Source organism: Mus musculus, chromosome 7, assembly GCF_000001635.26.
Source record: "Mus musculus strain C57BL/6J chromosome 7, GRCm38.p6 C57BL/6J".
NCBI lineage: Eukaryota > Metazoa > Chordata > Mammalia > Rodentia > Muridae > Mus > Mus musculus.
This window is the reverse complement of record NC_000073.6, coordinates 59857320-59884697: the sequence shown is the minus strand read 5'-3', so window position 1 is coordinate 59884697 and position 27378 is coordinate 59857320. Positions and strand designations below refer to the sequence as shown.

The following is a 27378-nucleotide window of genomic DNA, read 5'->3' as shown; positions in this document are numbered from 1 at the left end:
TTCCCTGGCAGTGGATTGTCAGTGTCCAGAAGTCCATTGCTCTCCCCAAAGCCAGAGCACTCCAGAGTACAGGAACCACTTGATGCAATGCACTCCAACGAGCTTGGATCTATGATGATTCCCAGTCAAACATTCCTTGGAAAAGCTGAACAAAATGAGTGAAAACTCTGTACCGCCACTCTCATCGGAACTGAGGTCCAGCATCTTGGGTCTCCCAGGTGCTATGGGCGTCAGGCACAGGCTGCCCAACCACTCCATTGTTCTTGACTTCTTCGGGCTCTAGCCAGACTCTCCAGAGACAGGTGTGTGCTTGGCCTACTCTGCCAAAAATCCATGGCGTAGGACACAGCAGGTCCTTAAGCTCTGGTGGCTTGCTCCCTTTGCTGTAGTGGAGATGCTTGGCAGATACTCAGTAGGTAGTCATGCTAGGTCCAAGGAGAGGGCCCCAGCCATTGTGGAAAGTAGACTGTGAGGCAAAAGTAGCAGTGGCAGTGGCACCAAATCTTGGCTTTTCAGATGGGAATATCAAGCAGTGGACTCAGGCTTCTCAGAAGCACTTATATGAATTTTAACCCTGTTGCATTGCTTTACGTAGTCAATAGAATGCAGGCTGCTGGTAGAGTGTAGCTTGACCCAGTAGCATGTAAATGGGACTGTGTGACTGTTGTCATTTCAGGTGGTGAACAGAAGGCTCTGTGTCCCTGGCAGCTTGGATGTTTCCCAGGGGGGTTGCTAGGAAATAGAGAAGGAGCTAAGCCTTGGAGGTGATGGCAGGCACCTCACGGGTCAGTTTGTACCACATTTACACATTTACCTGTGTCTGTAGACGGATGAAACTTTGATGGACTCGCTGGCAGCATGAGACTTGCAGACCTGTGTCTCCATAGATTTGTTGAAATAATTTTTGTAGGAATCTCCTCTTTGGTAGGTGCTGTTGCTTTGGATGTTGTTGAAGGGATATCCTTGGTATATTTGGACATTGTTGTCAGCCTCCTTGGCAAGGTCAAAGGGAAAGTCTAGGAACAGTTCTTGCACCCACAGCCTTAGGAGAACCATCTTGGTGAGGGACCCTCTAAATTAGAGACCAAGGTGTCATGGGACCTTTCTTTTCGATGTTTTGGCCTAACTCTTCTGGAAAGACACGTTGCTAGTGTGCATAGGAAGGAGGTTTCAACAGGGCACATCGTGTTTTGCAAATCCACCTTGAGAGCCATGCTCATGGGAATCATCAGGGAGAAAATAAGTTCTTGGATGCAGACTGCATTTGACACACTAAGATAACTTGAGTCAAGTCGGATCCTGGCCTGTGATAGTTCTGCACAATGGGATTTTCATTAGTGTGAGAAGCTGAGCAGTATAGTCTGAGAACTTTTTACCAGAAGAGATCAAAGCAGGGGTGGATGGCCAAAAGCAATCTCATGAGAGAGGTGGAAGTCTTCACAACAGACAAAATGAGCACTGGACAGGTGGACAGAAATAGGGACTGGCTGCCACAGCAAGGAATGTCTCAGGGTAAAAGACACACACACACACACACACACACACACTAACACAGAGAGAGGGAGAGAGAGGGGGGTTCCTTTCAGCTGTGAAAATGAAGCCTGCTTCCCATGAGCTGGAATTCTGAACTCTCAGAGGAGTTTGATTTTACCTCATGCAAAGACCCAGAAGTAATGATCAGAGAAGGACTGGAGCCATGATTGAAGGCTCAAAAGTTGTTGGCTTAGATATCCTTGGAGGCCCAATTTTGCTGGTGGAGTTATTCAGAGCTGCCTCCTCCTTTTTCGACTGCATAGGCAAGGGGACTTATGATTGCACTTGTTATTGGTTTTTTCTGACTGGATGCTTGGAGAGAGCCTTCATTCCCTTGAAAACTTTGCTCAGGACACTGGTGGATGAAGTTGATGGCATGGATCTAAGAGAAAGTGTTGAGTACTTGTATTGCAGCTCACATATCATCCTTAAGTCCTTAGAGTGAGCTGAGGACCCAGCAAGCACTTGAAAGCAAAGGGCATGGCATGTTCACATCCAAGGCCTGAGAGTAACAGCAAGTGAGATCTGGAAGGGCAGTGTGAAGAGGTTGGTAAGAGCAGGAGTGTTGAGGGTGCCTGTGAGATATGACAAGCCCATAGTACATGGTAATCCCATAATCCATGTGGTATTGCATTGGTCCCACTGTAATCAGGGCATGTTCTTTGTGTTGTCTTCACAGGGTTGCATTCCCTTTCCAGTATGGTCCATGGAAAACATGCAGAGGAAATGGCCCCACAGCATTGGCTGAGAGTTTATGTCGTCCAACTGAGTCTCCATCGAACTGTTGTGGTGTTGCTGACTTGCCCTAGGTCACCTGAGTTAAATGGTAAGGAACATGGGAATTGCTGCATGAATTCTAGGTGCCCAGGTCTTGGTGGAGCAGGGAACGGCTGCCATTGATTATGTCCAGGCCCTTCGGGACATGGAGCAGGCCTAGGGCCTCTGGTGTCTCCCATGTTTGGAGCTTCGGCCCATTGTTCCCTGGCAGTGGATTGTCAGTGTCCAGCAGTCCATTGCTCTCCCCAAAGCCAGAGCACTCCAGAGTACTGGAACCACTTGATGCAATGCACTCCAACGAGCTTGGATCTATGATGATTCCCAGTCAAACATTCCTTGGAAAAGCTGAACAAAATGAGTGAAAACTCTGTACCGCCACTCTCATCGGAACTGAGGTCCAGCATCTTGGGTCTCCCAGGTGCTATGGGCGTCAGGCACAGGCTGCCCAACCACTCCATTGTTCTTGACTTCTTCGGGCTCTAGCCAGACTCTCCAGAGACAGGTGTGTGCTTGGCCTACTCTGCCAAAAATCCATGGTGTAGGACACAGCACGTCCTTAAGCTCTGGTGGCTTGGTCCCTTTGCTGTAGTGGAGATGCTTGGCAGATACTCAGTAGGTAGTCGTGCTAGGTCCAAGGAGAGGGCCCCAGCCATTGTGGAAAGTAGACTGTGAGGCAAAAGTAGCAGTGGCAGTGGCACCAAATCTTGGCTTTTCACATGGGAATATCAAGCAGTGGACTCAGGCTTCTCAGAAGCACTTATATGAATTTTAACCCTGTTGCATTGCTTTACGTAGTCAATAGAATGCAGGCTGCTGGTAGAGTGTAGCTTGACCCAGTAACATTTAAACGGGACTGTGTGACTCTTGTCGGTTCAGGTGGTGAACAGAAGGCTCTGTGTCCCTGGCAGCTTGGAAGTTTCCCGGGCGATTGGCTAGGAAATAGAGGAGGAGCTAACCTTTGGAGGTGATGGCAGGCACCTCACGGGTCAGTTTGCACCACATTTACACACTTACCTGTGTCTGTAGACGGATGAAACTTTGATGGACTCGCTGGCAGCATGAGACTTGCAGACCTGTGTCTCGATAGATTTGTTGAAATAACTTTGGTAGGAATCTCCTCTTTGGTAGGTGCTGTTGCTTTGGATGTTGTGGAAGGGATATCCTTGGTATATTTGGACCTTGTTGTCAGCCTGCTTGGCAAGGTCAAAGGGAAAGTCTAGGAACAGTTCTTGCACCCACAGCCTTAGGAGAACCATCTTGGTGAGGGACCCTCTAAATTAGAGACCAAGGTGTCATGGGACCTTTCTTTTCGATGTTTTGGCCTAACTCTTCTGGAAAGACAAGTTGCTAGTGTGCATAGGAAGGAGGTTTCAACAGGGCACATTGTGTTTTGCAAATCCACCTTGAGAGCCATGCTCATGGGAATCATCAGGGAGAAAATAAGTTCTTGGATGCAGACTGCATTTGACACACTAAGATAACTTGAGTCAAGTCGGATCCTGGCCTGTGATAGTTCTGCACAATGGGATTTTCATTAGTGTGAGAAGCTGAGCAGTATAGCCTGAGAACTTTTCACCAGAAGAGATCAAAGCAGGGGTGGATGGCCAAAAGCAATCTCATGAGAGAGGTGGAAGTCTTCACAACAGACAAAATGAGCACTGGACAGGTGGACAGAAATAGGGACTGGCTGCCACAGCAAGGAATGTCTCAGGGTAAAAGACACACACACACACACACACACACACACACACACACACACACACACATTAACACAGAGAGAGGGAGAGAGAGGGGGGTTCCTTTCAGCTGTGAAAATGAAGCCTGCTTCCCATGAGCTGGAATTCTGAACTCTCAGAGGAGTTTGATTTTACCTCATGCAAAGTCCCAGAAGCAATGATCAGAGAAGGACTGGAGCCATGATTGAAGGCTCAAAAGTTGTTGGCTTAGATATCCTTGGAGGCCCAATTTTGCTGGTGGAGTTATTCAAAGCTGCCTCCTCCTTCTTCGACTGCATAGGCAAGGGGACCTATGATTGCCCTTGTTATTGGCTTTTTCTGACTGCATGCTTGGAGAAGAGCCTTCATTCCCGTGAAAACTATGCTCAGGACACTGGTGGAGGAAGTTGATGGCAAAGACCTAAGAGAAAGTGTTGAGTACCAGTATTGCAGCTCACATATCATCCTTAAGTCCTTAGAGTGAGCTGAGGACCCAGCAAGCACTTGAGACAAAGGGCATGGCATGTTCACATCCAAGGCCTGAGAGTAACAGCAAGTGAGATCTGGAAGGGCAGTGTGAAGAGGTTGGTAAGAGCAGGAGTGTTGAGGGTGCCTGTGAGATATGACAAGCCCATAGTACATGGTAAGCCCATAATCCATGTGGTTTTGCATTGGTCCCACTGTAATCAGGGCATGTTCTTTGTGTTGTCTTCACAGGGTTGCATTCCCTTTCCAGTATGGTCCATGGAAAACATGCAGAGGAAATGGCCCCACAGCATTGGCTGAGTGTTTATGTCGTCCAACTGAGTCTCCATCGAACTGTTGTGGTGTTGCTGACTTGCCCTAGGTCACCTGAGTTAAATGGTAAGGCACATGGGAATTGCTGCATGAATTCTAGGTGCCCAGGTCTTGGTGGAGCAGGGAACAGCTGCCATTGATTATGTCCAGGCCCTTCGGGACATGGAGCATGCCTAGGGCCTCTGGTTTCTCCCATGTTTTGAGCTTTGGCCCATTGTTCCCTGGCAGTGGATTGTCAGTGTCCAGCAGTCCATTGCTCTCCCCAAAGCCAGAGCACTCCAGAGTACTGGAACCACTTGATGCAATGCACTCCAACGAGCTTGGATCTATGATGATTCCCAGTCAAACATTCCTTGGAAAAGCTGAACAAAATGAGTGAAAACTCTGTACCGCCACTCTCATCGGAACTGAGGTCCAGCATCTTGGGTCTCCCAGGTGCTATGGGCGTCAGGCACAGGCTGCCCAAACACTCCATTGTTCTTGACTTCTTCGGGCTCTAGCCAGACTCTCCAGAGACAGGTGTGTGCTTGGCCTACTCTGCCAAAAATTCATGGTGTAGGACACAGCAGGTCCTTAAGCACTGGTGGCTTGCTCCCTTTGCTGTAGTGGAGATGCTTGGCAGATACTCAGTAGGTAGTCATGCTAGGTCCAAGGAGAGGGCCCCAGCCATTGTGGAAAGTAGACTGTGAGGCAAAAGTAGCAGTGGCAGTGGCACCAAATCTTGGCTTTTCAGATGGGAATATCAAGCAGTGGACTCAGGCTTCTCAGAAGCACTTATATGAATTTTAACCCTGTTGCATTGCTTTACGTAATCAATAGAATGCAGGCTGCTGGTAGAGTGTAGCTTGACCCATTAGCATGTAAATGGGACTGTGTGACTGTTGTCAGTTCAGGTGGTGAACAGAAGGCTCTGTGTCCCTGGCAGCTTGGAAGTTTCCCGGGGGATAGGCTAGGAAATAGAGGAGGAGCTAACCTTTGGAGGTGATGGCAGGCACCTCACGGGTCAGTTTGCACCACATTTACAAACTTACCTGTGTCTGTAGACGGATGAAACTTTGATGGACTCGCTGGCAGCATGAGACTTGCAGACCTGTGTCTTGATAGATTTGTTGAAATAATTTTTGTAGGAATCTCCTCTTTGGTAGGTGCTGTTGCTTTGGATGTTGTTGAAGGGATATCCTTGGTATATTTGGACCTTGTTGTCATCCTCCTTGGCAAGGTCAAAGGGAAAGTCTAGGAACAGTTCTTGCACTTACAGCCTTAGGAGAACCATCTTGGTGAGGGACCCTCTAAATTAGAGACCAAGGTGTCATGGGACCTTTCTTTTCGATGTTTTGGCCTAACTCTTCTGGAAAGACAAGTTGCTAGTGTGCATAGGAAGGAGGTTTCAACAGGGCACATTGTGTTTTGCAAATCCACCTTGAGAGCCATGCTCATGGGAATCATCAGGGAGAAAATAAGTTCTTGGATGCAGACTGCATTTGACACACTAAGATAACTTGAGTCAAGTCGGATCCTGGCCTGTGATAGTTCTGCACAATGGGATTTTCATTAGTGTGAGAAGCTGAGCAGTATAGCCTGAGAACTTTCACCAGAAGAGATCAAAGCAGGGGTGGATGGCCAAAAGCAATCTCATGAGAGAGGTGGAAGTCTTCACAACAGACAAAATGAGCACTGGATAGGTAGACAGAAATAGAGACTGGCTGCCACAGCAAGGAATGTCTCAGGGTAAAAGACACACACACACACACACACACACACACACACACACACACACACACTAACACAGAGAGAGGGAGAGAGAGGGGGGTTCCTTTCAGCTGTGAAAATGAAGCCTGCTTCCCATGACCTGGAGTCTGAACTCTCAGAGGAGCTTGATTTTACCTCATGCAAAGACACAGAAGTAATGATCAGAGAAGGACTGGAGCCATGATTGAAGGCTCAAAAGTTGTTGGCTTAGATATCCTTGGAGGCCCAATTTTGCTGGTGGAGTTATTCAGAGCTGCCTCCTCCTTCTTTGTCAGGATAAGCAAGGGGACCTATGATTGCCCTTGTTATTGGCTTTTTCTGACTGGATGCTTGGAGAAGAGCCTTCATTCCCTTGAAAACTTTGCTCAGGACACTGGTGGAAGAAGTTGAATACATGGACCTAAGAGAAAGTGTTGAGTACCTGTATTGCAGCTCACATATCATCCTTAAGTCCTTAGAGTGAGCTGAGGACCCAGCAAGCACTTGAGACAAAGGGCATGGCATGTTCCCATCCAAGGCCTGAGAGTAACAGCAAGTGAGATCTGGAGGGGCAGTGTGAAGAGGTTGGTAAGAGCAGGAGTGTTGAGGGTGCCTGTGAGATATGACAAGCCCATAGTACATGGTAAGCCCATAATCCATGTGGTTTTGCATTGGTCCCACTGTAATCGGGGCATGTTCTCTGTGTTGTCTTCACAGGGTTGCATTCCCTTTCCAGTATGATCCATAGAAAACATGCAGAGGAAATGGCCCCACAGCATTGGCTGAGAGTTTATGTCGTCCAACTGAGTCTCCATCGAACTGTTGTGGTGTTGCTGACTTGCCCTAGGTTACCTGAGTTAAATGGTAAGGAACATGGGAATTGCTGCATGAATTCTAGGTGCCCAGGTCTTGGTGGAGCAGGGAACGGCTGCCATTGATTATGTCCAGGCCCTTCAGGACATGGAGCATGCCTAGGGCCTCTGGTTTCTCCCATGTTTGGAGCTTTGGCCCATTGTTCCCTGGCAGTGGATTGTCAGTGTCCAGCAGTCCATTGCTCTCCCCAAAGCCAGAGCACTCCAGAGTACTGGAACCACTTGATGCAATGCACTCCAACGAGCTTGGATCTATGATGATTCCCAGTCAAACATTCCTTGGAAAAGCTGAACAAAATGAGTGAAAACTCTGTACCGCCACTCTCATCGGAACTGAGGTCCAGCATCTTGGGTCTCCCAGTTGCTATGGGCATCAGGCACAGGCTGCCCAACCACTCCATTGTTCTTGACTTCTTCGGGCTCTAGCCAGACTCTCCAGAGACAGGTGTGTGCTTGGCCTACTCTGCCAAAAATCCATGGCGTAGGACACAGCAGGTCCTTAAGCTCTGGTGGCTTGCTCCCTTTGCTGTAGTGGAGATGCTTGGCAGATACTCAGTGGATAGTCGTGCTAGGTCCATGGAGAGGGCCCCAGCCATTGTGGAAAGTAGACTGTGAGGCAAAAGTAGCAGTGGCAGTGGCACCAAATCATGGCTTTTCACATGGGAATATCAAGCAGTGGACTCCGGCTTCAGAAGCACTTATATGAATTTTAACCCTGTTGCATTGCTTTACGTAATCAATAGAATGCAGGCTGCTGGTAGAGTGTAGCTTGACCCATTAGCATATAAACGGGACTGTGTGACTGTTGTCGGTTCAGGTGGTGAACAGAAGGCTCTGTGTCCCAGGCAGCTTGGAAGTTTCCCGGGGGGTTGGCTAGGAAATAGAGAAGGAGCTAAGCCTTGGAGGTGATGGCAGGCACCTCACGGGTCAGTTTGCACCACATTTACACACCACCTGTGTTTGTAGACGGATGAAACTTTGATGGACTCGCTGGGAGCATGAGACTTGCAGACCTGTGTCTCGATAGATTTGTTGAAATAATTTTTGAAGGAATCTCCTCTTTGGTAGGTGCTGTTGCTTTGGATGTTGTGGAAGGGATATCCTTGGTATATTTGGACCTTGTTGTCAGCCTGCTTGGCAAGGTCAAAGGGAAAGTCTAGGAACATTTTTTGCACCCACAGCCTTAGGAGAACCATCTTGTTGAGGGACCCTCTAAATTAGAGACCAAGGTGTCATGGGACCTTTCTTTTCGATGTTTTGGCCTAACTCTTCTGGAAAGACAAGTTGCTAGTGTGCATAGGAAGGAGGTTTCAACAGGGCACATCGTGTTTTGCAAATCCACCTTGAGAGCCATGCTCATGGGAATCATCAGGGAGAAAATAAGTTCTTGGATGCAGACTGCATTTGACACACTAAGATAACTTGAGTCAAGTCGGATCCTGGCCTGTGATAGTTCTGCACAATGGGATTTTCATTAGTGTGAGAAGCTGAGCAGTATAGTCTGAGAACTTTTCACCAGAAGAGATCAAAGCAGGGGTGGATGGCCAAAAGCAATCTCATGAGAGAGGTGGAAGTCTTCACAACAGACAAAATGAGCACTGGACAGGTGGACAGAAATAGGGACTGGCTGCCACAGCAAGGAATGTCTCAGGGTAAAAGACACACACACACACACACACACACACACACACACACACACACACACACACAGACACACACACACACACACACACTAACAAAGAGAGAGGGAGAGAGAGGGGGTTCCTTTCAGCTGTGAAAATGAAGCCTGCTTCCAATGAGCTGGAATTCTGAACTCTCAGAGGAGTTTGATTTTACCTCATGCAAAGACCCAGAAGTAATGATCAGAGAAGGACTGGAGCCATGATTGAAGGCTCAAAAGTTGTTGGCTTAGATATCCTTGGAGGCCCAATTTTGCTGGTGGAGTTATTCAGAGCTGCCTCCTCCTTTTTTGACTGCATAGGCAAGGGGACCTCTGATTGCCCTTGTTATTGGTTTTTTCTGACTGGATGCTTCGAGAAGAGCCTTCATTCCCTTGAAAACTTTGCTTAGGACACTGGTGGAGGAAGTTGATGACATGGACCTAAGAGAAAGTGTTGAGTACCTGTATTGCAGCTCACATATCATCCTTAAGTCCTTAAAGTGAGCTGAGGACCAAGCAAGCACTTGAGAGCAAAGGGCATGGCATGTTCACATTCAAGGCCTGAGAGTAACAGCAAGTGAGATCTGGAAAGGCAGTGTGAAGAGTTTGGTAAGAGCAGGAGTGTTGAGGGTGCCTGTGAGATATGACAAGCCCATAGTACATGGTAAGCCCATAATCCATGTGGTTTTGCATTGGTCCCACTGTAATCGGGGCATGTTCTCTGTGTTGTCTTCACAGGGTTGCATTCCCTTTCCAGTATGGTCCATGGAAAACATTCAGAGGAAATGGCCCCACAGCATTGGCTGAGTGTTTATGTCGACCAACTTAGTCTCGATCGACCTGTTGTGGTGTTGCTGACTTGCCCTAGGTCACCTGAGTTAAATGGTAAGGAACATGGGAATTGCTGCATGAATTCTAGGTGCCCAGGTCTTGGTGGAGCAGGGAACGGCTGCCATTGATTATGTCCAGGCCCTTCGGGACATGGAGCATGCCTAGGGCCTCTGGTTTCTCCCATGTTTGGAGCTTCGGCCCATTGTTCCCTGGCAGTGGATTGTCAGTGTCCAGAAGTCCATTGCTCTCCCCAAAGCCAGAGCACTCCAGAGTACAGGAACCACTTGATGCAATGCACTCCAACGAGCTTGGATCTATGATGATTCCCAGTCAAACATTCCTTGGAAAAGCTGAACAAAATGAGTGAAAACTCTGTACCGCCACTCTCATCGGAACTGAGGTCCAGCATCTTGGGTCTCCCAGGTGCTATGGACGTCAGGCACAGGCTGCCCAACCACTCCATTGTTCTTGACTTCTTCGGGCTCTAGCCAGACTCTCCAGAGACAGGTGTGTGCTTGGCCTACTCTGCCAAAAATCCATGGCGTAGGACACAGCAGGTCCTTAAGCTCTGGTGGCTTGCTCCCTTTGCTGTAGTGGAGATGCTTGGCAGATACTCAGTAGGTAGTCATGCTAGGTCCAAGGAGAGGGCCCCAGCCATTGTGGAAAGTAGACTGTGAGGCAAAAGTAGCAGTGGCAGTGGCACCAAATCTTGGCTTTTCAGATGGGAATATCAAGCAGTGGACTCAGGCTTCTCAGAAGCACTTATATGAATTTTAACCCTGTTGCATTGCTTTACGTAGTCAATAGAATGCAGGCTGCTGGTAGAGTGTAGCTTGACCCAGTAGCATGTAAATGGGACTGTGTGACTGTTGTCATTTCAGGTGGTGAACAGAAGGCTCTGTGTCCCTGGCAGCTTGGATGTTTCCCCGGGGGGTTGCTAGGAAATAGAGAAGGAGCTAAGCCTTGGAGGTGATGGCAGGCACCTCACGGGTCAGTTTGTACCACATTTACACATTTACCTGTGTCTGTAGACGGATGAAACTTTGATGGACTCGCTGGCAGCATGAGACTTGCAGACCTGTGTCTCCATAGATTTGTTGAAATAATTTTTGTAGGAATCTCCTCTTTGGTAGGTGCTGTTGATGTGGATGTTGTTGAAGGGATATCCTTGGTATATTTGGACATTGTTGTCAGCCTCCTTGGCAAGGTCAAAGGGAAAGTCTAGGAACAGTTCTTGCACCCACAGCCTTAGGAGAACCATCTTGGCGAGGGACCCTCTAAATTAGAGACCAAGGTGTCATGGGACCTTTCTTTTCGATGTTTTGGCCTAACTCTTCTGGAAAGACAAGTTGCTAGTGTGCATAGGAAGGAGGTTTCAACAGGGCACATCGTGTTTTGCAAATCCACCTTGAGAGCCATGCTCATGGGAATCATCAGGGAGAAAATAAGTTCTTGGATGCAGACTGCATTTGACACACTAAGATAACTTGAGTCAAGTCGGATCCTGGCCTGTGATAGTTCTGCACAATGGGATTTTCATTAGTGTGAGAAGCTGAGCAGTATAGTCTGAGAAATTTTACCAGAAGATATCAAAGCAGGGGTGGATGGCCAAAAGCAATCTCATGAGAGAGGTGGAAGTCTTCACAACAGACAAAATGAGCACTGGACAGGTGGACAGAAATAGGGACTGGCTGCCACAGCAAGGAATGTCTCAGGGTAAAAGACACACACACACACACACACACACACACACACACACTAACACAGAGAGAGGGAGAGAGAGGGGGGTTCCTTTCAGCTGTGAAAATGAAGCCTGCTTCCCATGAGCTGGAATTCTGAACTCTCAGAGGAGTTTGATTTTACCTCATGCAAAACCCAGAAGTAATGATCAGAGAAGGACTGGAGCCATGATTGAAGGCTCAAAAGTTGTTGGCTTAGATATCCTTGGAGGCCCAATTTTGCTGGTGGAGTTATTCAGAGCTGCCTCCTCCTTTTTCGACTGCATAGGCAAGGGGACTTATGATTGCACTTGTTATTGGTTTTTTCTGACTGGATGCTTGGAGAGAGCCTTCATTCCCTTGAAAACTTTGCTCAGGACACTGGTGGATGAAGTTGATGGCATGGATCTAAGAGAAAGTGTTGAGTACTTGTATTGCAGCTCACATATCATCCTTAAGTCCTTAGAGTGAGCTGAGGACCCAGCAAGCACTTGAAAGCAAAGGGCATGGCATGTTCACATCCAAGGCCTGAGAGTAACAGCAAGTGAGATCTGGAAGGGCAGTGTGAAGAGGTTGGTAAGAGCAGGAGTGTTGAGGGTGCCTGTGAGATATGACAAGCCCATAGTACATGGTAAGCCCATAATCCATGTGGTATTGCATTGGTCCCACTGTAATCAGGGCATGTTCTTTGTGTTGTCTTCACAGGGTTGCATTCCCTTTCCAGTATGGTCCATGGAAAACATGCAGAGGAAATGGCCCCACAGCATTGGCTGAGAGTTTATGTCGTCCAACTGAGTCTCCATTGAACTGTTGTGGAGTTGCTGACTTGCCCTAGGGCACCTGAGTTAAATGGTAAGGAACATGGGAATTGCTGCATGAATTCTAGGTGCCCAGGTCTTGGTGGAGCAGGGAACGGCTGCCATTGATTATGTCCAGGCCCTTCGGGACATGGAGCAGGCCTAGGGCCTCTGGTGTCTCCCATGTTTGGAGCTTCGGCCCATTGTTCCCTGGCAGTGGATTGTCAGTGTCCAGCAGTCCATTGCTCTCCCCAAAGCCAGAGCACTCCAGAGTACTGGAACCACTTGATGCAATGCACTCCAACGAGCTTGGATCTATGATGATTCCCAGTCAAACATTCCTTGGAAAAGCTGAACAAAATGAGTGAAAACTCTGTACCGCCACTCTCATCGTAACTGAGGTCCAGCATCTTGGGTCTCCCAGGTGCTATGGGCGTCAGGCACAGGCTGCCCAACCACTCCATTGTTCTTGACTTCTTCGGGCTCTAGCCAGACTCTCCAGAGACAGGTGTGTGCTTGGCCTACTCTGCCAAAAATCCATGGTGTAGGACACAGCACGTCCTTAAGCTCTGGTGGCTTGCTCCCTTTGCCGTAGTGGAGATGCTTGGCAGATACTCAGTAGGTAGTCATGCTAGGTCCAAGGAGAGGGCCCCAGCCATTGTGGAAAGTAGACTGTGAGGCAAAAGTAGCAGTGGCAGTGGCACCAAATCTTGGCTTTTCACATGGGAATATCAAGCAGTGGACTCAGGCTTCTCAGAAGCACTTATATGAATTTTAACCCTGTTGCATTGCTTTACGTAGTCAATAGAATGCAGGCTGCTGGTAGAGTGTAGCTTGACCCAGTAACATTTAAACGGGACTGTGTGACTGTTGTCGGTTCAGGTGGTGAACAGAAGGCTCTGTGTCCCTGGCAGCTTGGAAGTTTCCCGGGCGATTGGCTAGGAAATAGAGGAGGAGCTAACCTTTGGAGGTGATGGCAGGCACCTCACGGGTCAGTTTGCACCACATTTACACACTTACCTGTGTCTGTAGACGGATGAAACTTTGACGGACTCGCTGGCAGCATGAGACTTGCAGACCTGTGTCTCGATAGATTTGTTGAAATAACTTTGGTAGGAATCTCCTCTTTGGTAGGTGCTGTTGCTTTGGATGTTGTGGAAGGGATATCCTTGGTATATTTGGACCTTGTTGTCAGCCTGCTTGGCAAGGTCAAAGGGAAAGTCTAGGAACAGTTCTTGCACCCACAGCCTTAGGAGAACCATCTTGGTGAGGGACCCTCTAAATTAGAGACCAAGGTGTCATGGGACCTTTCTTTTCGATGTTTTGGCCTAACTCTTCTGGAAAGACAAGTTGCTAGTGTGCATAGGAAGGAGGTTTCAACAGGGCACATTGTGTTTTGCAAATCCACCTTGAGAGCCATGCTCATGGGAATCATCAGGGAGAAAATAAGTTCTTGGATGCAGACTGCATTTGACACACTAAGATAACTTGAGTCAAGTCGGATCCTGGCCTGTGATAGTTCTGCACAATGGGATTTTCATTAGTGTGAGAAGCTGAGCAGTATAGCCTGAGAACTTTTCACCAGAAGAGATCAAAGCAGGGGTGGATGGCCAAAAGCAATCTCATGAGAGAGGTGGAAGTCTTCACAACAGACAAAATGAGCACTGGACAGGTGGACAGAAATAGGGACTGGCTGCCACAGCAAGGAATGTCTCAGGGTAAAAGACACACACACACACACACACACACACACACACACACACACACACACACACATTAACACAGAGAGAGGGAGAGAGAGGGGGGTTCCTTTCAGCTGTGAAAATGAAGCCTGCTTCCCATGAGCTGGAATTCTGAACTCTCAGAGGAGTTTGATTTTACCTCATGCAAAGTCCCAGAAGCAATGATCAGAGAAGGACTGGAGCCATGATTGAAGGCTCAAAAGTTGTTGGCTTAGATATCCTTGGAGGCCCAATTTTGCTGGTGGAGTTATTCAGAGCTGCCTCCTCCTTCTTCGACTGCATAGGCAAGGGGACCTATGATTGCCCTTGTTATTGGCTTTTTCTGACTGCATGCTTGGAGAAGAGCCTTCATTCCCGTGAAAACTATGCTCAGGACACTGGTGGAGGAAGTTGATGGCAAAGACCTAAGAGAAAGTGTTGAGTACCAGTATTGCAGCTCACATATCATCCTTAAGTCCTTAGAGTGAGCTGAGGACCCAGCAAGCACTTGAGACAAAGGGCATGGCATGTTCACATCCAAGGCCTGAGAGTAACAGCAAGTGAGATCTGGAAGGGCAGTGTGAAGTGGTTGGTAAGAGCAGGAGTGTTGAGGGTGCCTGTGAGATATGACAAGCCCATAGTACATGGTAAGCCCATAATCCATGTGGTTTTGCATTGGTCCCACTGTAATCAGGGCATGTTCTTTGTGTTGTCTTCACAGGGTTGCATTCCCTTTCCAGTATGGTCCATGGAAAACATGCAGAGGAAATGGCCCCACAGCATTGGCTGAGTGTTTATGTCGTCCAACTGAGTCTCCATCGAACTGTTGTGGTGTTGCTGACTTGCCCTAGGTCACCTGAGTTAAATGGTAAGGCACATGGGAATTGCTGCATGAATTCTAGGTGCCCAGGTCTTGGTGGAGCAGGGAACAGCTGCCATTGATTATGTCCAGGCCCTTCGGGACATGGAGCATGCCTAGGGCCTCTGGTTTCTCCCATGTTTTGAGCTTTGGCCCATTGTTCCCTGGCAGTGGATTGTCAGTGTCCAGCAGTCCATTGCTCTCCCCAAAGCCAGAGCACTCCAGAGTACTGGAACCACTTGATGCAATGCACTCCAACGAGCTTGGATCTATGATGATTCCCAGTCAAACATTCCTTGGAAAAGCTGAACAAAATGAGTGAAAACTCTGTACCGCCACTCTCATCGGAACTGAGGTCCAGCATCTTGGGTCTCCCAGGTGCTATGGGCGTCAGGCACAGGCTGCCCAACCACTCCATTGTTCTTGACTTCTTCGGGCTCTAGCCAGACTCTCCAGAGACAGGTGTGTGCTTGGCCTACTCTGCCAAAAATTCATGGTGTAGGACACAGCAGGTCCTTAAGCACTGGTGGCTTGCTCCCTTTGCTGTAGTGGAGATGCTTGGCAGATACTCAGTAGGTAGTCGTGCTAGGTCCAAGGAGAGGGCCCCAGCCATTGTGGAAAGTAGATTGTGAGGCAAAAGTAGCAGTGGCAGTGGCACCAAATCTTGGCTATTCACATGGGAATATCAAGCAGTGGAGACAGGCTTCTCAGAAGCACTTATATGAATTTTAACCCTGTTGCATTGCATTACGTAGTCAATAGAATGCAGGCTGCTGGTAGAGTGTAGCTTGACCCAGTAGCATGTAAACGGGACTGTGTGACTGTTGTCGGTTCAGGTGGTGAACAGAAGGCTCTGTGTCCCTGGCAGCTTGGAAGTTTCCCGGGCGATTGGCTAGGAAATAGAGAAGGAGCTAAGCCTTGGAGGTGATGGCAGGCACCTCACGGGTCAGTTTGCACCACATTTACACACTTACCTGTGTCTGTAGACGAATGAAACTTTGATGGACTCGTTGGCAGCATGAGACTTGCAGACCTGTGTCTCGATAGATTTGTTAAAATAACTTTGGTAGGAATCTCCTCTTTGGTAGGTGCTGTTGCTTTGGATGTTGTTGAAGGGATATCCTTGGTATATTTGGACCTTGTTGTCAGCCTCCTTGGCAAGGTCAAAGGGAAAGTCTAGGAACAGTTCTTGCACCCACAGCCTTAGGAGAACCATCTTGGTGAGGGACCCTCTAAATTAGAGACCAAGGTGTCATGGGACCTTTCTTTTCGATGTTTTGGCCTAACTCTTCTGGAAAGACAAGTTGCTAGTGTGCATAGGAAGGAGGTTTCAACAGGGCACATTGTGTTTTGCAAATCCACCTTGAGAGCCATGCTCATGGGAATCATCAGGGAGAAAATAAGTTCTTGGATGCAGACTGCATTTGACACACTAAGATAACTTGAGTCAAGTCGGATCCTGGCCTGTGATAGTTCTGCACAATGGGATTTTCATTAGTGTGAGAAGCTGAGCAGTATAGCCTGAGAACTTTTCACCAGAAGAGATCAAAGCAGGGGTGGATGGCCAAAAGCAATCTCATGAGAGAGGTGGAAGTCTTCACAACAGACAAAATGAGCACTGGACAGGTGGACAGAAATAGGGACTGGCTGCCACAGCAAGGAATGTCTCAGGGTAAAAGACACACACACACACACACACACACACACACACACACACACACACACACACACACACACATTAACACAGAGAGAGGGAGAGAGAGGGGGGTTCCTTTCAGCTGTGAAAATGAAGCCTGCTTCCCATGAGCTGGAATTCTGAACTCTCAGAGGAGTTTGATTTTACCTCATGCAAAGTCCCAGAAGCAATGATCAGAGAAGGACTGGAGCCATGATTGAAGGCTCAAAAGTTGTTGGCTTAGATATCCTTGGAGGCCCAATTTTGCTGGTGGAGTTATTCAGAGCTGCCTCCTCCTTCTTCGACTGCATAGGCAAGGGGACCTATGATTGCCCTTGTTATTGGCTTTTTCTGACTGCATGCTTGGAGAAGAGCCTTCATTCCCGTGAAAACTATGCTCAGGACACTGGTGGAGGAAGTTGATGGCAAAGACCTAAGAGAAAGTGTTGAGTACCAGTATTGCAGCTCACATATCATCCTTAAGTCCTTAGAGTGAGCTGAGGACCCAGCAAGCACTTGAGACAAAGGGCATGGCATGTTCACATCCAAGGCCTGAGAGTAACAGCAAGTGAGATCTGGAAGGGCAGTGTGAAGAGGTTGGTAAGAGCAGGAGTGTTGAGGGTGCCTGTGAGATATGACAAGCCCATAGTACATGGTAAGCCCATAATCCATGTGGTTTTGCATTGGTCCCACTGTAATCAGGGCATGTTCTTTGTGTTGTCTTCACAGGGTTGCATTCCCTTTCCAGTATGGTCCATGGAAAACATGCAGAGGAAATGGCCCCACAGCATTGGCTGAGTGTTTATGTCGTCCAACTGAGTCTCCATCGAACTGTTGTGGTGTTGCTGACTTGCCCTAGGTCACCTGAGTTAAATGGTAAGGCACATGGGAATTGCTGCATGAATTCTAGGTGCCCAGGTCTTGGTGGAGCAGGGATCAGCTGCCATTGATTATGTCCAGGCCCTTCGGGACATGGAGCATGCCTAGGGCCTCTGGTTTCTCCCATGTTTTGAGCTTTGGCCCATTGTTCCCTGGCAGTGGATTGTCAGTGTCCAGCAGTCCATTGCTCTCCCCAAAGCCAGAGCACTCCAGAGTACTGGAACCACTTGATGCAATGCACTCCAACGAGCTTGGATCTATGATGATTCCCAGTCAAACATTCCTTGGAAAAGCTGAACAAAATGAGTGAAAACTCTGTACCGCCACTCTCATCGGAACTGAGGTCCAGCATCTTGGGTCTCCCAGGTGCTATGGGCGTCAGGCACAGGCTGCCCAACCACTCCATTGTTCTTGACTTCTTCGGGCTCTAGCCAGACTCTCCAGAGACAGGTGTGTGCTTGGCCTACTCTGCCAAAAATTCATGGTGTAGGACACAGCAGGTCCTTAAGCACTGGTGGCTTGCTCCCTTTGCTGTAGTGGAGATGCTTGGCAGATACTCAGTAGGTAGTCGTGCTAGGTCCAAGGAGAGGGCCCCAGCCATTGTGGAAAGTAGATTGTGAGGCAAAAGTAGCAGTGGCAGTGGCACCAAATCTTGGCTATTCACATGGGAATATCAAGCAGTGGAGACAGGCTTCTCAGAAGCACTTATATGAATTTTAACCCTGTTGCATTGCATTACGTAGTCAATAGAATGCAGGCTGCTGGTAGAGTGTAGCTTGACCCAGTAGCATGTAAACGGGACTGTGTGACTGTTGTCGGTTCAGGTGGTGAACAGAAGGCTCTGTGTCCCTGGCAGCTTGGAAGTTTCCCGGGCGATTGGCTAGGAAATAGAGAAGGAGCTAAGCCTTGGAGGTGATGGCAGGCACCTCACGGGTCAGTTTGCACCACATTTACACACTTACCTGTGTCTGTAGACGGATGAAACTTTGATGGACTCGTTGGCAGCATGAGACTTGCAGACCTGTGTCTCGATAGATTTGTTAAAATAACTTTGGTAGGAATCTCCTCTTTGGTAGGTGCTGTTGCTTTGGATGTTGTTGAAGGGATATCCTTGGTATATTTGGACCTTGTTGTCAGCCTCCTTGGCAAGGTCAAAGGGAAAGTCTAGGAACAGTTCTTGCACCCACAGCCTTAGGAGAACCATCTTGGTGAGGGACCCTCTAAATTAGAGACCAAGGTGTCATGGGACCTTTCTTTTCGATGTTTTGGCCTAACTCTTCTGGAAAGACAAGTTGCTAGTGTGCATAGGAAGGAGGTTTCAACAGGGCACATTGTGTTTTGCAAATCCACCTTGAGAGCCATGCTCATGGGAATCATCAGGGAGAAAATAAGTTCTTGGATGCAGACTGCATTTGACACACTAAGATAACTTGAGTCAAGTCGGATCCTGGCCTGTGATAGTTCTGCACAATGGGATTTTCATTAGTGTGAGAAGCTGAGCAGTATAGCCTGAGAACTTTTCACCAGAAGAGATCAAAGCAGGGGTGGATGGCCAAAAGCAATCTCATGAGAGAGGTGGAAGTCTTCACAACAGACAAAATGAGCACTGGACAGGTGGACAGAAATAGGGACTGGCTGCCACAGCAAGGAATGTCTCAGGGTAAAAGACACACACACACACACACACACACACACACACACACACACACACACACACACACACACACACACATTAACACAGAGAGAGGGAGAGAGAGGGGGGTTCCTTTCAGCTGTGAAAATGAAGCCTGCTTCCCATGAGCTGGAATTCTGAACTCTCAGAGGAGTTTGATTTTACCTCATGCAAAGTCCCAGAAGCAATGATCAGAGAAGGACTGGAGCCATGATTGAAGGCTCAAAAGTTGTTGGCTTAGATATCCTTGGAGGCCCAATTTTGCTGGTGGAGTTATTCAGAGCTGCCTCCTCCTTCTTCGACTGCATAGGCAAGGGGACCTATGATTGCCCTTGTTATTGGCTTTTTCTGACTGCATGCTTGGAGAAGAGCCTTCATTCCCGTGAAAACTATGCTCAGGACACTGGTGGAGGAAGTTGATGGCAAAGACCTAAGAGAAAGTGTTGAGTACCAGTATTGCAGCTCACATATCATCCTTAAGTCCTTAGAGTGAGCTGAGGACCCAGCAAGCACTTGAGACAAAGGGCATGGCATGTTCACATCCAAGGCCTGAGAGTAACAGCAAGTGAGATCTGGAAGGGCAGTGTGAAGAGGTTGGTAAGAGCAGGAGTGTTGAGGGTGCCTGTGAGATATGACAAGCCCATAGTACATGGTAAGCCCATAATCCATGTGGTTTTGCATTGGTCCCACTGTAATCAGGGCATGTTCTTTGTGTTGTCTTCACAGGGTTGCATTCCCTTTCCAGAATGGTCCATGGAAAACATGCAGAGGAAATGGCCCCACAGCATTGGCTGAGTGTTTATGTCGTCCAACTGAGTCTCCATCGAACTGTTGTGGTGTTGCTGACTTGCCCTAGGTCACCTGAGTTAAATGGTAAGGAACATGGGAATTGCTGCATGAATTCTAGGTGCCCAGGTCTTGGTGGAGCAGGGAACAGCTGCCATTGATTATGTCCAGGCCCTTCGGGACATGGAGCATGCCTAGGGCCTCTGGTTTCTCCCATGTTTTGAGCTTTGGCCCATTGTTCCCTGGCAGTGGATTGTCAGTGTCCAGCAGTCCATTGCTCTCCCCAAAGCCAGAGCACTCCAGAGTACTGGAACCACTTGATGCAATGCACTCCAACGAGCTTGGATCTATGATGATTCCCAGTCAAACATTCCTTGGAAAAGCTGAACAAAATGAGTGGAAACTCTGTACCGCCACTCTCATCGGAACTGAGGTCCAGCATCTTGGGTCTCCCAGGTGCTATGGGCGTCAGGCACAGGCTGCCCAACCACTCCATTGTTCTTGACTTCTTCGGGCTCTAGCCAGACTCTCCAGAGACAGGTGTGTGCTTGGCCTACTCTGCCAAAAATTCATGGTGTAGGACACAGCAGGTCCTTAAGCACTGGTGGCTTGCTCCCTTTGCTGTAGTGGAGATGCTTGGCAGATACTCAGTAGGTAGTCGTGCTAGGTCCAAGGAGAGGGCCCCAGCCATTGTGGAAAGTAGATTGTGAGGCAAAAGTAGCAGTGGCAGTGGCACCAAATCTTGGCTATTCACATGGGAATATCAAGCAGTGGAGACAGGCTTCTCAGAAGCACTTATATGAATTTTAACCCTGTTGCATTGCATTACGTAGTCAATAGAATGCAGGCTGCTGGTAGAGTGTAGCTTGACCCAGTAGCATGTAAACGGGACTGTGTGACTGTTGTCGGTTCAGGTGGTGAACAGAAGGCTCTGTGTCCCTGGCAGCTTGGAAGTTTCCCGGGCGATTGGCTAGGAAATAGAGAAGGAGCAAAGCCTTGGAGGTGATGGCAGGCACCTCACGGGTCAGTTTGCACCACATTTACACACTTACCTGTGTCTGTAGACGGATGAAACTTTGATGGACTCGCTGGCAGCATGAGACTTGCAGACCTGTGTCTCGATAGATTTGTTAAAATAACTTTGGTAGGAATCTCCTCTTTGGTAGGTGCTGTTGCTTTGGATGTTGTTGAAGGGATATCCTTGGTATATTTGGACCTTGTTGTCAGCCTCCTTGGCAAGGTCAAAGGGAAAGTCTAGGAACAGTTCTTGCACCCACAGCCTTAGGAGAACCATCTTGGTGAGGGACCCTCTAAATTAGAGACCAAGGTGTCATGGGACCTTTCTTTTCGATGTTTTGGCCTAACTCTTCTGGAAAGACAAGTTGCTAGTGTGCATAGGAAGGAGGTTTCAACAGGGCACATCGTGTTTTGCAAATCCATTTTGAGAGCCATGCTCATGGGAATCATCAGGGAGAAAATAAGTTCTTGGATGCAGACTGCATTTGACACACTAAGATAACTTGAGTCAAGTCGGATCCTGGCCTGTGATAGTTCTGCACAATGGGATTTTCATTAGTGTGAGAAGCTGAGCAGTATAGTCTGAGAACTTTTCACCAGAAGAGATCAAAGCAGGGGTGGATGGCCAAAAGCAATCTCATGAGAGAGGTGGAAGTCTTCACAACAGACAAAATGAGCACTGGACAGGTGGACAGAAATAGGGACTGGCTGCCACAGCAAGGAATGTCTCAGGGTAAAAGACACACACACACACACACACACACACACTAACACAGAGAGAGGGAGAGAGAGGGGGTTCCTTTCAGCTGTGAAAATGAAGCCTGCTTCCCATGAGCTGGAATTCTGAACTCTCAGAGGAGTTTGATTTTACCTCATGCAAAGACCCAGAAGTAATGATCAGAGAAGGACTGGAGCCATGATTGAAGGCTCAAAAGTTGTTGGCTTAGATATCCTTGGAGGCCCAATATTGCTGGTGGAGTTATTCAGAGCTGCCTCCTCCTTCTTCGACTGCATAGGCAAGGGGACCTATAATTGCCCGTGTTATTGGCTTTTTCTGACTGCATGCTTGGAGAAGAGCCTCCATTCCCTTGAAAACTATGCTCAGGACACTGGTGGAGGAAGTTGATGGCAAAGACCTAAGAGAAAGTGTTGAGTACCTGTATTGCAGCTCACATATCATCCTTAAGTCCTTAGAGTGAGCTCAGGACCCAGCAAGCACTTGAGACAAAGGGCATGGCATGTTCACATCCAAGGCCTGAGAGTAACAGCAAGTGAGATCTGGAAGAGCAGTGTGAAGAGGTTGGTAAGAGCAGGAGTGTTGAGGGTGCCTGTGAGATATGACAAGCCCATAGTACATGGTAAGCCCATAATCCATGTGGTTTTGCATTGGTCCCACTGTAATCGGGGCATGTTCTCTGTGTTGTCTTCACAGGGTTGCATTCCCTTTCCAGTATGATCCATAGAAAACATGCAGAGGAAATGGCCCCACAGCATTGGCTGAGAGTTTATGTCGTCCAACCGAGTCTCCATCGAACTGTTGTGGTGTTGCTGACTGGCCCTAGGTTACCTGAGTTAAATGGTAAGGAACATGGGAATTGCTGCATGAATTCTAGGTGCCCAGGTCTTGGTGGAGCAGGGAACGGCTGCCATTGATTATGTCCAGGCCCTTCGGGACATGGAGCATGCCTAGGGCCTCTGGTTTCTCCCATGTTTGGAGCTTCGGCCCATTGTTCCCTGGCAGTGGATTGTCAGTGTCCAGCAGTCCATTTCTCTCCCCAAAGCCAGAGCAATCCAGAGTACTGGAACCACTTGATGCAATGCACTCCAACGAGCTTGGATCTATGATGATTCCCAGTCAAACATTCCTTGGAAAAGCTGAACAAAATGAGTGAAAACTCTGTACCGCCACTCTCATCGGAACTGAGGTCCAGCATCTTGGGTCTCCCAGGTGCTATGGGCGTCAGGCACAGGCTGCCCAACCACTCCATTGTTCTTGACTTCTTCTGGCTCTAGCCAGACTCTCCAGAGACAGGTGTGTGCTTGGCCTACTCTGCCAAAAATCCATGGCGTAGGACACAGCAGGTCCTTAAGCTCTGGTGGCTTGCTCCCTTTGCTGTAGTGGAGATGCTTGGCAGATACTCAGTGGATAGTCATGCTAGGTCCAAGGAGAGGGCCCCAGCCATTGTGGAAAGTAGACTGTGAGGCAAAAGTAGCAGTGGCAGTGGCACCATAACATGGCTTTTCACAGGGGAATATCAAGCAGTGGACTCCGGCTTCTCAGAAGCACTTATATGAATTTTAACCCTGTTGCATTGCTTTACATAATCAATAGAATGCAGGCTGCTGGTAGAGTGTAGCTTGACCCATTAGCATGTAAATGGGACTGTGTGACTGTTGTCAGTTCAGTTGGTGAACAGAAAGCTCTGTGTCCCTGGCAGCTTGGAAGTTTCCCGGGGGATAGGCTAGGAAATAGAGAAGGAGCTAAGTCTTGGAAGTGATGGCAGGCACCTCACGGGTCAGTTTGCACCACATTTACACACTTACCTGTGTCTGTAGACCGATGAAACTTTGATGGACTCGCTGGCAGCATGAGACTTGCAGACCTGTGTCTCCATAGATTTGTTGAAATAATTTTTGAAGGAATCTCCTCTTTGGTAGGTGCTGTTGCTTTGGATGTTGTGGAAGGGATATCCTTGGTATATTTGGACCTTGTTGTCAGCCTGCTTGGCAAGGTCAAAGGGAAAGTCTAGGAACAGTTCTTGCACTTACAGCCTTAGGAGAACCATCTTGGTGAGGGACCCTCTAAATTAGAGACCAAGGTGTCATGGGACCTTTCTTTTCGATGTTTTGGCCTAACTCTTCTGGAAAGACAAGTTGCTAGTGTGCATAGGAAGGAGGTTTCAACAGGGCACATCGTGTTTTGCAAATCCACCTTGAGAGCCATGCTCATGGGAATCATCAGGGAGAAAATAAGTTCTTGGATGCAGACTGCATTTGACACACTAAGATAACTTGAGTCAAGTCGGATCCTGGCCTGTGATAGTTCTGCACAATGGGATTTTCATTAGTGTGAGAAGCTGAGCAGTATAGCCTGAGAACTTTTCACCAGAAGAGATCAAAGCAGGGGTGGATGGCCAAAAGCAATCTCATGAGAGAGGTGGAAGTCTTCACAACAGACAAAATGAGCACTGGATAGGTAGACAGAAATAGAGCCTGGCTGCCACAGCAAGGAATGTCTCAGGGTAAAAGACACACACACACACACACACACACACACACACACACACTAACACAGAGAGAGGGAGAGAGAGGGGGGTTCCTTTCAGCTGTGAAAATGAAGCCTGCTTCCCATGACCTGGAGTTCTGAACTCTCAGAGGAGCTTGATTTTACCTCATGCAAAGACCCAGAAGTAATGATCAGAGAAGGACTGGAGCCATGATTGAAGGCTCAAAAGTTGTTGGCTTAGATATCCTTGGAGGCCCAATATTGCTGGTGGAGTTATTCAGAGCTGCCTCCTTCTTCGTCAGCATAGGCAAGGGGACCTATGATTGCCCTTGTTATTGGCTTTTTCTGACTGGATGCTTGGAGAAGAGCCTTCATTCCCTTGAAACTTTGCTCAGGACACTGGTGGAAGAAGTTGATGGCATGGACCTAAGAGAAAGTGTTGAGTACCTGTATTGCAGCTCACATATCATCCTTAAGTCCTTAGAGTGAGCTGAGGACCCAGCAAGCACTTGAGAGCAAAGGGCATGGCATGTTCACATCCAAGGCCTGAGAGTAACAGCAAGTGAGATCTGGAAGGGCAGTGTGAAGAGGTTGGTAAGAGCAGGAGTGTTGAGGGTGCCTGTGAGATATGACAAGCCCATAGTACATGGTAAGCCCATAATCCATGTGGTTTTGCATTGGTCCCACTGTAATCGGGGCATGTTCTTTGTGTTGTCTTCACAGGGTTGCATTCCCTTTCCAGTATGGTCCATGGAAAACATGCAGAGGAAATGGCCCCACAGCATTGGCTGAGTGTTTATGTCGTCCAACTGAGTCTCCATCGAACTGTTGTGGTGTTGCTGACTTGCCCTAGGTCACCTGAGTTAAATGGTAAGGAACATGGGAATTGCTGCATGAATTCTAGGTGCCCAGGTCTTGGTGGAGCAGGTAACGGCTGCCATTGAATATGTCCAGGCCCTTCGGGACATGGAGCATGCCTAGGGCCTCTGGTTTCTCCCATGTTTGGAGCTTCGGCCCATTGTTCCCTGGCAGTGGATTGTCAGTGTCCAGCAGTCCATTGCTCTCCCCAAAGCCAGAGCACTCCAGAGTCCTGGAACCACTTGATGCAATGCACTCCAACGAGCTTGGATCTATGATGATTCCCAGTCAAACATTCCTTGGAAAAGCTGAACAAAATGAGTGAAAACTCTGTACCGCCACTCTCATCGGAACTGAGGTCCAGCATCTTGGGTCTCCCAGGTGCTATGGGCGTCAGGCACAGGCTGCCCAACCACTCCATTGTTCTTGACTTCTTCGGGCTCTAGCCAGACTCTCCAGAGCCAGGTGTGTGCTTGGCCTACTCTGCCAAAATTCCATGGTGTAGGACACAGCACGTCCTTAAGCTCTGGTGGCTTGCTCCCTTTGCTGTAGTGGAGATCCTTGGCAGATACTCAGTAGGTAGTCGTGCTAGGTCCAAGAAGAGGGCCCCAGCCATTGTGGAAAGTAGACTGTGAGGCAAAAGAAGCAGTGGCAGTGGCACCAAATCTTGGCTTTTCACATGGGAATATCAAGCAGTGGACTCAGGCTTCTCAGAAGCACTTATATGAATTTTAACCCTGTTGCATTGCTTTACGTAGTCAATAGAATGCAGGCTGCTGGTAGAGTGTAGCTTGACCCAGTAACATTTAAACGGGACTGTGTGACTGTTGTCGGTTCAGGTGGTGAACAGAAGGCTCTGTGTCCCTTGCAGCTTGGAAGTTCCCGGGGGATTGGCTAGGAAATAGAGGAGGAGCTAACCTTTGGAGGTGATGGCAGGCACCTCACGGGTCAGTTTGCACCACATTTACACACTTACCTGTGTCTGTAGACGGATGAAACTTTGATGGACTCGCTGGGAGCATGAGACTTGCAGACCTGTGTCTCAATAGATTTGTTGAAATAACTTTGGTAGGAATGTCCTCTTTGGTAGGTGCTGTTGCTTTGGATGTTGTTGAAGGGATATCCTTGGTATATTTGGACCTTGTTGTCAGCCTCCTTGGCAAGGTCAAAGGGAAAGTCTAGAAACAGTTTTTGCACCCACAGCCTTAGGAGAACCATCTTGGTGAGGGACCCTCTAAATTAGAGACCAAGGTGTCAGGGGACCTTTCTTTTCGATGTTTTGGCCTAACTCTTCTGGAAAGACAAGTTGCTAGTGTGCATAGGAAGGAGGTTTCAACAGGGCACATCGTGTTTTGCAAATCCACCTTGAGAGCCATGCTCATGGGAATCATCAGGGAGAAAATAAGTTCTTGGATGCAGACTGCATTTGACACACTAAGATAACTTGAGTCAAGTCGGATCCTGGCCTGTGATAGTTCTGCACAATGGGATTTTCATTAGTGTGAGAAGCTGAGCAGTATAGCCTGAGAACTTTTCACCAGAAGAGATCAAAGCAGGGGTGGATGGCCAAAAGCAATCTCATGAGAGAGGTGGAAGTCTTCACAACAGACAAAATGAGCACTGGATAGGTAGACACGAAATAGAGACTGGCTGCCACAGCAAGGAATGTCTCAGGGTAAAAGACACACACACACACACACACACACACACACACACACACACACACACACACACACACAAACACTAACACAGAGAGAGGGAGAGAGAGGGGGTTTCCTTTCAGCTGTGAAAATGAAGCCTGCTTCCCATGACCTGGAGTTCTGAACTCTCAGAGGAGCTTGATTTTACCTCATGCAAAGACCCAGAAGTAATGATCAGAGAAGGACTGGAGCCATGATTGAAGGCTCAAAAGTTGTTGGCTTAGATATGCTTGGAGGCCCAATTTTGCTGGTGGAGTTATTCAGAGCTGCCTCCTCCTTCTTCGACTGCATAGGCAAGGGGACCTATGATTGCCCTTGTTATTGGCTTTTTCTGACTGCATGCTTGGAGAAGAGCCTTCATTCCCGTGAAAACTATGCTCAGGACACTGGTGGAGGAAGTTGATGGCAAAGACCTAAGAGAAAGTGTTGAGTACCAGTATTGCAGCTCACATATCATCCTTAAGTCCTTAGAGTGAGCTGAGGACCCAGCAAGCACTTGAGACAAAGGGCATGGCATGTTCACATCCAAGGCCTGAGAGTAACAGCAAGTGAGATC

The 27378-nt window shown here is 48.3% G+C and overlaps 1 long non-coding RNA gene and 11 other non-coding genes across 12 annotated transcripts in view; all 12 read left to right on the top strand.

Annotated features, from left to right (window-relative positions):
• Snhg14 (small nucleolar RNA host gene 14) overlaps nt 1–27378 on the top strand; it is a 1177441-nt gene that overhangs the window by 565480 nt on the left and 584583 nt on the right. Inside the window, exons 36-44 of the long non-coding RNA NR_146211.1 lie at nt 2213–2359; nt 4743–4889; nt 7269–7415; nt 9822–9968; nt 12338–12484; nt 14872–15018; nt 17414–17560; nt 19962–20108; nt 24988–25134. This is a non-coding gene — a long non-coding RNA (small nucleolar RNA host gene 14). The remainder of the gene's footprint in view (nt 1–2212; nt 2360–4742; nt 4890–7268; nt 7416–9821; nt 9969–12337; nt 12485–14871; nt 15019–17413; nt 17561–19961; nt 20109–24987; nt 25135–27378) is intronic.
• On the top strand, nt 106–199 carry Snord116l6. The gene has a single exon (XR_003947104.1). It is a non-coding gene; the product is annotated as a small nucleolar RNA SNORD116 (small nucleolar RNA).
• On the top strand, nt 2616–2709 carry Snord116l7. The gene has a single exon (XR_003947103.1). It is a non-coding gene; the product is annotated as a small nucleolar RNA SNORD116 (small nucleolar RNA).
• Nucleotides 5146–5239, top strand: Snord116l8. The gene has a single exon (XR_003947102.1). It is a non-coding gene; the product is annotated as a small nucleolar RNA SNORD116 (small nucleolar RNA).
• On the top strand, nt 7674–7763 carry Snord116l2 (small nucleolar RNA, C/D box 116-like 2). The gene has a single exon (NR_033779.1). It is a non-coding gene; the product is annotated as a small nucleolar RNA, C/D box 116-like 2 (small nucleolar RNA).
• On the top strand, nt 10225–10318 carry Snord116l13. Its single transcript, XR_003947101.1, has one exon. It is a non-coding gene; the product is annotated as a small nucleolar RNA SNORD116 (small nucleolar RNA).
• Nucleotides 12741–12834, top strand: Snord116l14. The gene has a single exon (XR_003947111.1). It is a non-coding gene; the product is annotated as a small nucleolar RNA SNORD116 (small nucleolar RNA).
• Snord116l15 lies at nt 15275–15368 on the top strand. Its single transcript, XR_003947100.1, has one exon. It is a non-coding gene; the product is annotated as a small nucleolar RNA SNORD116 (small nucleolar RNA).
• Snord116l16 lies at nt 17817–17910 on the top strand. The gene has a single exon (XR_003947099.1). It is a non-coding gene; the product is annotated as a small nucleolar RNA SNORD116 (small nucleolar RNA).
• Gm25615 lies at nt 20365–20458 on the top strand. The gene has a single exon (XR_003947136.1). It is a non-coding gene; the product is annotated as a small nucleolar RNA SNORD116 (small nucleolar RNA).
• Snord116l17 lies at nt 22874–22967 on the top strand. The gene has a single exon (XR_003947098.1). It is a non-coding gene; the product is annotated as a small nucleolar RNA SNORD116 (small nucleolar RNA).
• Gm26433 lies at nt 25391–25484 on the top strand. Its single transcript, XR_003947097.1, has one exon. It is a non-coding gene; the product is annotated as a small nucleolar RNA SNORD116 (small nucleolar RNA).